Here is a 9,238-nt window from a genome sequence, read left to right on the forward strand (position 1 = left end):
CTCAAACTCAGATATCTGCCTGCCTCTGCCTCCCAAGTGCTGAGATTAAAGGGATGCGCCACCACTGTCTGGATTCTTTTTCTTTTTTAAAACACAACATTGGTGCTGAGTGACTCAGATTTAGAATCTTGAAGGTTCACATCTGCTGCGCCCACCTCGGCCGGCAAGGAAGACACAACAGGGTCAGATTCTTCTCAACAGCCTTTATTGCAGGAACGCCTCGATGCTGCTACAGGGACCCTGGGAACCCAGGGAGGTCTGCTTATATGCACCCCAGCACAGGGAAAGGCTTTGTGTCCTCCTGGGATAGGTTGAACCGCTGTCACCTAATTAGCATGTACCCGCTTGGGAGGGGTTGGCGCCAGACTCGGGTTTACGCCTGCTCAGTGGTGTTGTTTATGACAACGGCAATCATGGCCTGATACACCACAGCCTTGTTTCTGGCATGATCTCAGAGTTGGCTTCCTACACACATCCCCCAGTGCCACATGGAGAACCATTGCTCCCCAGATCTATCCACCCAAACTTCAGATAACTGATAAGCTATGCCCTCCCCCTACTGGTCATCATAAACGTCCCCTGGTCCCAAGGGAGGGGACTATGCCAGTGCTATCCTTGAGGATGGAGACATTCCTTCTTTATGACTGGTCTTTTCACTGACCCTCCTTGTTAGCATTTTGTCTAAGCTCCTCCCCACAGTTACCTGACAACTACCAGGTATGCCTGACTCACTATAATAGGGGCTGCTTGCCCCTGCCATTGTCTCTTGCCTTCTGACTCCTGCTCTGTCCTCTTGCCCTGTCCCCCTTTCTCCCCCATCCCCTCCCCTTCTCTCTACATGTGTTCATGGCTGGCCTCTACTCCTCTACTCTCTCTGCCTTTCTCTGTCTTTACTACCTTCTCAACTCCCCTCTCCACGCCCTGAATAAACTCTATTCTATACTGTACTGTTCTGTGGCTGTTCCCTCAGGGAGGAGGGATGCTTCAGCATGAGCCTGCTGAGACACCTCCTTCCCCACACCCAACTACACATCCACCAAAACACATACCTTCTCTCCCTATATTTTCATAAAACAATACTTGTTCTAGGAACTTTACCCCTTGGGTGACCCCTTCCCCTCTTGGAAGTGGTTCTCGTGATCCCCTCCCTCTCAGGCCACCCCTGAACTCGTTTGTTTGTTTGTTTGTTATTAATTTTGTTTTCAGGACGCCAGTCAGAACATTTTAATAACATCCATATCCAAAGGGTTGGTCTTTGCCACCTTGTCCCTACTTACTGGCATGTCTCCAGGTTTAATTCACAGTACCCAGCAAAACAATATCTCTACTTGACTACTTAATTGGCACTTTAAAAACAACTCTCTCAGTAGAGATCATAGCCCCCCCCCCNTCTGGAAGAGCAGTCAGTGCTCCCAACCGCTGAGCCATCTCTCCAACCCATAATTTTTAATTTAATAATCATACAAGAATATAAAGTCTTTGGATCTAGTCTACCCTCGCCCCCTCCACCCCTCCCTTCCAATTCCTCCTTTACCTTCTACAATTCCTTCCACCTTCATGCCTTCTCTCAGTCTCTCTGTCTCTCTCTCTCTCTCTCTCTCTCTCTCTCTCTCTCTCTCTCTCTCTGTCTCTCTCTCTCTCTTCTGCTCGCTTGCTCGCTCGCTCTCACCTCCCATCTCAGCTCTCCACATTCTCACCCCCCTGCCTGCTTTGCTCTGCAGTCGACCATTTTGTGGCACCAGAGCAATCTTGCACCACGTGAGCTGAGTTGCTAGGAAACAGAACACTACTTCTGATGCTTCCCTCCCCGCCCTGCCTCACCCTCTACCTCACCCTTGCGGGATTCCAATGGGCTGGGCCTGGGGCTTCCAGCTGCAAGGAGGGAACTTGGCCCTGAGGGACCAGCCTGGTGCAGCCTCGCCCCTTAATTCTGCCACCACTACCGTCTCCCCACCACCACCACCTGGAGCTCTGCCTGGGACCCTGTTCTGCTGAGACTTTCCCAAGTCTACCTGCACTAGCTCTCGCCCCTCCCCACTTGCTTGTACACGTGCCGCACCACCGCCTTGATTCTGCTGCCAGAGCCACTGCCACCACAGCAGCCACCACTTGTAGCCACTGCAGCCACCTCCATGATGCTTCAGCTACCACCACCACCACCACCACCACCGCCTGCTGCTGTTGCTGCTGGCACAGCCCCACTGCCTGAGCCACTCCATGGCATAGGCTGGGAAATGGGCCTGTGCACTCGCTCAGCCAGGCGGGCCTGAACTGGCCTGGGCGCATTTGCTTTCTGTCCCTGCCCACAGCTCATGCCATAGCTGTCAGCTCTCTGGTTTCTTTCTATTCTGGTCCTCATCAGCATTAAGCCAAGTGTACACTAGACAAAAGTCGGCTATTTGTCTCTTTATATGTGAGTCTCTTCAAGTGTTTTTCTCTGCTGATACATAGCTGCAAGGTTGAGATTTCTAAACAGTAAAAAGGTCAAAGATCACTTTATGTATATTTTGCCTTGGTTTTGCTATTGTCATTAAGTTATAATGTGCTCTATTACCTAGCTCTAAGTAATTAAACAAACACTGGTTGTCTAATTCAAATTATGCTTAATAGATACTGCTCTCTATCTTGTCAGAAATCTGCTAAATGTAATAAGTTTAAGCTTATGACAGAGACTCCCAAAGCCTGAAGCCTTATTCCCCAAGGTCTCCGAGAAGATAATGGGCACAGCAACAAGATTCTACCTAGATTGTGGTATGATGACCACTGAGAAACACCGACATTGCCTTGGCCACTGCCAGGGCTTGGTCTACACTGTGGGGAAAAAAAGAGGATAAACTAAGAGTCAAATGTCACATATTGCCAAAGTCAAGGTGGGTCATTTCTCATTTCACACATATTTACTCCACAGGAAAAAGCTTTTCGTCTTCTAGGCTGATAACCAGACTGACTTTGCCCAACTTGCCATGAAGACCATAGGGATCGGGGAACTGCTTAGGTAGTGGAGTATAGACCAACCTCTGTTCTTTTTATTACTACATGTCTCCTAGATTATAATTTACTATTTTCAGATTTCTGACTACACTAACAGCTAAGGTAACTGTTGCTTGACAACCATACATCAGACCTAGCTCCTTATCCCCAGGTAATTTACCTTGTTTGCTCATTTGGTAACTAGCTAAGACTGCTAGATTTCTTACAGACTTCATGATAAACAATACACAAGTTCAGATGTAACCTTCTGTTACTTCCTTACCTAAACTCAGTTTCCAGTGACTAAATGCTTCAGATTTCCTCTCCTTCCGATGCCATGGTACTAACATTAACAAATAGAGTTCTTATAATTTAGCCTAGCCCTAGTAAAACATACCAATGCAATCCACTTTCATAATCACAAGTTCAGTTTCCTTAGGTTGCTCTTTAACTATAAACTTAAGTGTTTCTCATGCTAAATCTATACTACAGCTATCATAGTTACAAATATCTTTCCCTTTGGTTGTCTTATAATTATAGACTTAAGGTATTTCTCTTGCTAAACTATATGATCAACTATATTCACAAGTTCAAGGTTTTGAGTTTCCTTTAACTCTCATTTATAAACTTAAAGTTTTTTCTCATTTTACTATATATATATTCAATCTCCTAGACAGAAGGAAAATAAAAACCCTTCTTGTTCCTTATATTCCAAAAAGGATTTTGTCTTCCCTAAACTCATATTAAAGACTATTCACATTAACAAATTATCTCTTCTGTAAACTTATGAGCTCCAGGAAACCCACTCAGATCTACCTCTCATGGAACAAATAGACTTCATTCAGATAAGTACACCTGCCAATCCACAGCCTGAGTTCCCACTTGCTACCTATCTCAGAGGGTGGAATTCCTCTGCTGTTCTTGGGATTGGGACTTCCCTCACCCACAACCACCAAGACCTATGAGTTTCAAATGTACACCTAAGAAAAAAATTTTCTTCTCCCAAATGCACTTAAAAAGTTTATTCTCTACCTAATATGTGTGTGTGTGTGTGTGTTTCAGCATTTTGTCAAGTCTAGGCGATTACTATATCCAGGACAGCTCTAGGGAAGTAACCCACAGTTGCTCTAATCACTTTTCACAGACACAGACACTTCTTCTACTGAACCTGTTCCTTCCTGTCTATCCACAGATGGTTCCACAGATCCTAGACAGCAAGGACATAGCCAACTTTCCTAAGACTGGACCAATATCCCCATGCCCATTTCCTTAGGTTTCCCAGAGACACATCACCCCAAATTCAGCAGAAAGTAACTAAAGAGCAAAAGACCCTATTCCTGCTCCACCATCACCTCTTTCTATTTTTTCCTTTTTTAATTAAACCAAAATGGAGGAATGTTGGCATTTCTTCTAGGCTCTTCCCCACAGTTACCTGGCAAAACCCAGGTATGCCTGACTCACTATAAAAGGGCCTGCTTGTCCCTTCCTCACTCCTCTTCTCTTCTCTTCTCTTCTCTTCTCTTCTCTTCTCTTCTCTTCTCTTCTCTTCTCTTCTCTTCCTCTTCCTCCCTTACCCTCTTCCCCGATTCCCCTCTCCCTCTCTCTCTACATGCTCATGGCCAGCCTTTATTCTTCTTCCTCCTCCTTCTTCTCCTCTTCTTCCTCCTCCTCCTTCTCCTCCTCCTTCTTCTCCTCCTCCTCCTCCTCATTCTTCTCTTGCCTCTCTCTCTCTCTCTCTCTCTCTCTCTCTCTCTCTCTCTCTCTCTCTCTCTCTCTCTGCCTTTTTATGTTTCTACTCCCTCAACTCCCCTCCCCATTCCCTAAATAAACTCTAGACTGTACCATACTGTTGTGTGGCTGGTATCTCATGAGTAAGAATGCCTTAGCATGGGCCCACAGAGGTACCCCTTTTCCCCACACCATACCTCACCTCCACTAAACATATCCCTGGCTTCTTTTCTTGTTATAAAACACAACAGGGGCCACTGGAGGTAAAAGGAGAATTCTGTCAGGCCAGTTTCTGTATGCCAGGGAACTTTATCCAGTTGGTTAGCTGTTGAGCTAGGTGAAAAAATTTCCATAGCTAGGCATTGGTGTGTGTGTGTTAGAGGTGGAGAAGAGGCACTTTAATCCTGTGCCTCTTTGTTGCTCAGGAGATGAGATGAATGTACACACACACACACACACACACACACACACACACACCATGCACATGTATGTGGCTCCTCAAGCCTGCTTCTGTCCTTCTAGGAGCTCAGGAGACCAGGGCACTTAAGATTCCCATACAAGACAGAGTTTAGGGCAGGCTAGTTGTGGCAGGGTAGCAAAAGAGGGGGGGGTCGGTAATGGGAGGAAGGACTATTGGTAAGAGGCTCTGCCAAAGGCAAATTATCTACAACTATGAAACTGGTCAATTTCATTCTTATCTTGCAAGTAGGACATTGCAAAGCTCCTCTTGACCATCCCCATTCCCTTAAACAGAAACTAAACTGGCTACCCTTGCCACAGGGTCGGGGCCACCAGGTGATATAAACAAGACACTTATGAGAGAGGCAAATAGTTGTGGGGACTGTTTGGCTTCTGGCAGCACAGAGGAGCTGATAGCCTCTTTCACCAACTTGGTCTCTGAGCTGTCCCTACCTCCTGCCTGAACCATTTTGAGGAAGAATGGGAAGTAATACATGTGGCCTTGGAGCCCAAGATAGTCTGCCTAGTCCGTAAGGCCATAAAGGCAATCTTTATTTACCCCTTTGGGCTTTGATTTCTCACTAAAGCCATTTTCTTTTACCTTAAGCTGTGTTAGAACTGGCTCAGTTGAAGCATTTGGCTGCTATAGGGACCAACAGGTTGCTAAGCCTCTTTCTGGACTGCAGGACAGTATGAACTTTCTGAGGCACTTTGGGATTGATTCATTTCGGGATTACAGAGAGGAAAGAACAAAAAGACCAACCAAACAAACAAACACACAGGAAAGGGGAGGATCAATGTGATCAGGTAGTGTTAACTACATGTGCTTTGAGAAGGAGGTAGTCTAGCTTCTCTCAAAGTTTGGACATCTGGATTTTAGCTTCATACATAGATTTGTGCAGATTTCCAACTGTAATGCTAGAGTGATCATTTGGTTTATCTATTTGAAAACAAAACTGTGTAATCAATCATGAGTTACCTTCTCTCCCTGATGTTTAATAGAGATTTGTGAATATGGAATTTTATATTAAAAACATTGCTTTTCAACACTCCTTGTCCTATTCCTCTCCCCAACATCCCACTTGATATAGTTTATGAAAATGGAAAGACACAATAATAAGAAAACTTGTCCAGGACTGCTTCTTAGTTTTTTAAGCTGTGTATTTTCTTCTAAGACACTTGGAATTTATGTTTTTCCATATAAGACATAATTTAATGTTTTAAAATTACCACCTAAGGGTCAGTGGGATGGCTCAGTGAACAGAGGTGCTTGCTGTCTTAGGGTTTTATTGCTGTAAAGAGACACCATGACCAAAGCAACTCTTATAAAGGAAAATATTTAATTGGGACTGGCATACAGGTTCAGAGGTTCAGTCCATTATCATCATGGAGGAAAGCACAGCAGTGTTCGGGCAAACTTGGTGCTAGAGGAGCTGAGAGTTCTACATCTTGATTCAAATGCAGTCAGGAGGACACTCTCTTCACCACTGGGTGGAGATTGAGCATAGGAGACCTCAAAGCCCACCTACACAGTGATACACTTCCTCCAGCAAGGCCACACCTACTCCAATGAGGCAACACATCCTAATAGTGCCACTCTCTATGGCCAAATATTCAAACACATGAATCTATGGGGAACAAACCAATTCAAACTACCATACCAATACTCCTGGAACCCATGATGGAAGGAGAGACCCCAGCCCTGAAAGTTGTCCTCTGACCTCCACACATAAAACACGGCATGTATGTGCCTAAAGCCTTCTCCCTCCCCCATAACACAAACAATAACCATAAATCTTAATAAAGCAAATATCAGTTGAAAGAAAATTGCCCACAGCCCTTACCTAAAATAAAAAAATAATGATTTTTTAAAAATGAGTTAGTTGGAATGATTGCTTGTACAAAAATGCATTGCTTTATCAAGGTCTTCTTGGACATCAGGCTTGAGCATGGCCCTGGCATTGTCATTACTCTATTCTCCAGACAGCAAGTATATCAAAGTGTGTAGAACACAACTTAGGGTGTAGTGGGAATTTCCTTGATACTCATACACCTTCAGCTTCTGGGTGCCATTAGCATGTCTTGATTGTGCCCTCCTTATCCTGTGCTTTGCACTTAATAAACTAGACATCAACAAATTAAATAATCCAATTAAAAATGGGCTACAGATCTAAACAGAGGATTCTCAACTGAGGCCACTCAAATGGTTGAGAAACCCTTGAAGACGTGTTCATGATCTTTATCTATCAGGGAAATGCAAATCAACTCCATTTTATACCTGTCAGAGTAGCCAAGATCAATAAAACAAAAGACAGCTCATTCTGGAGAGGATGTGGTGTAAGAGGAACAGTCATCAATTGTTTATGGAAATCAGGGTTACAGTTGGTTTGGAAGATGGGAACTAATGTAGCTATCCCACTGTTGGGCATAAACCCAAAGGACACTTCATCCTACCACAGAGTCACTTGCTCAAACATGTTCAATTCATAATAGCCAGAAATTGCTAACAACCTGGTTGTCCTTCAAAAGAAGAATGGATTTTAAAAATGTGGTATGTTTACACAATGGGGAATTAGTCAGCCATTAAAATACAATCATGGGGGCTGGTGAGATGGCTCAGTGGGTAAGAGCACCCGACTGCTCTTCCAAAGGTCCTGTGTTCAAATGCCAGCAACCACATGGTGGCTCACAACCATCCGTAACGAGATCTGACTCCCTCTTCTGGAGTGTCTGAAGACAGCTATAGTGTACTTACATATAATAAATAAATAAATCTTTAAAAAAAATACAATCATGGAATTCTCAGATAAATTGTTTAATTAGAAAAAAATCATTCTGAGTAAGGTATCTAGGCTCAGTAAGATAAATATGGTGTGTATTCATTTATATGTGGATATAAGTTATTAAGTCAATGACAACCAAGCTACAGTTTGTAGAACCACAGAAGTTAGATATAGACTTAGAGTAAGGAATTACAGAAAGCCATTAGAATTTCCTAGGAAAGGGAAATAGAGTAAATAGATTTTTCAAGATTTATTTATTTATTTAATGTATATCAGTGCTCTATCTGCATGTATACCTGTATGCCAGAAAAGCCCATCAGATAACATTATAGATGGTTATGAGCCACCATGTGGCTCATGGGAATTGAACTCAGGACCTCTGGAAGAGCAGCAGGTGCTCTTAACTACCAAGCCAACTTTCCAGCCCTAGAATACATAGTTATAAATGGATGGAGGGCCTAGAATGGGAGGATCAGGTTGATAGGGGGAGAGGAGGGGAGATGAGGGAGGGAATATTGGAAGAGATAGAGTTAAGGGTCATTTGAGGGGTAGTATGGAAACCCAACACAGTAAAAGCTTCCTAAAATATATACATATATGAAGGCTATCTAAATGAAATTGCCAAATAATGGGGGAGACAGAGGCCCAGCTGGACATCTCTTGTCAACAAATGAAGCTTCCAGTACTGGGATTGGGTTATATCTAGAGGTTGGAAAAGGGTGTCCCATGGGAACCCCTAAGTAACCCAGGCTGTTGCCAAGAGTATAGGTTGCTTATCACAGACAGACAGCAAGAACCCTTTGCCGGAGACAGCACCTACAAAAGTCATTGAACATTGAGAAGTTGAGTTGGTGTCTATATAGATACTTTACCCCTATGTGCTAATGCCTTTGGTATAGGAAGGTACTCTGCATGCTACCAGAAGAGAAACATAAACACCAATCCAGCCACAAACCCTTTGATCTACAATGATGTCCTGCCTCCAAGATATGCTAGGGCAATGGTGGCCCAAATCTTGTGGGAGTAAACCAGCTAATACCCCATTTGACTTAAGGCCCATTCCATGAGATGGAACCCACACCTGACACAGAGAACCCTGTGGAAGAGGAGACAGAAGGAGTGTAACAGCCAGAGAGGATGGAGGACACCAAGTAGACACCTCTAAATCAATATGTTTGATGCACATATGGCCTCACAGAGACTAAGACAGCAAGCACAGGGTCTCCATGGGTCTGCACCCAATGGATCCTAGTGCTGAAAGGAGTATACAATTGCTCCCATCCCTAACCCAGAAGATA

The sequence above is a fragment of the Mus caroli genome, chromosome X (genome assembly GCF_900094665.2).
Source record: "Mus caroli chromosome X, CAROLI_EIJ_v1.1, whole genome shotgun sequence".
NCBI classification, from domain to species: domain Eukaryota; kingdom Metazoa; phylum Chordata; class Mammalia; order Rodentia; family Muridae; genus Mus; species Mus caroli.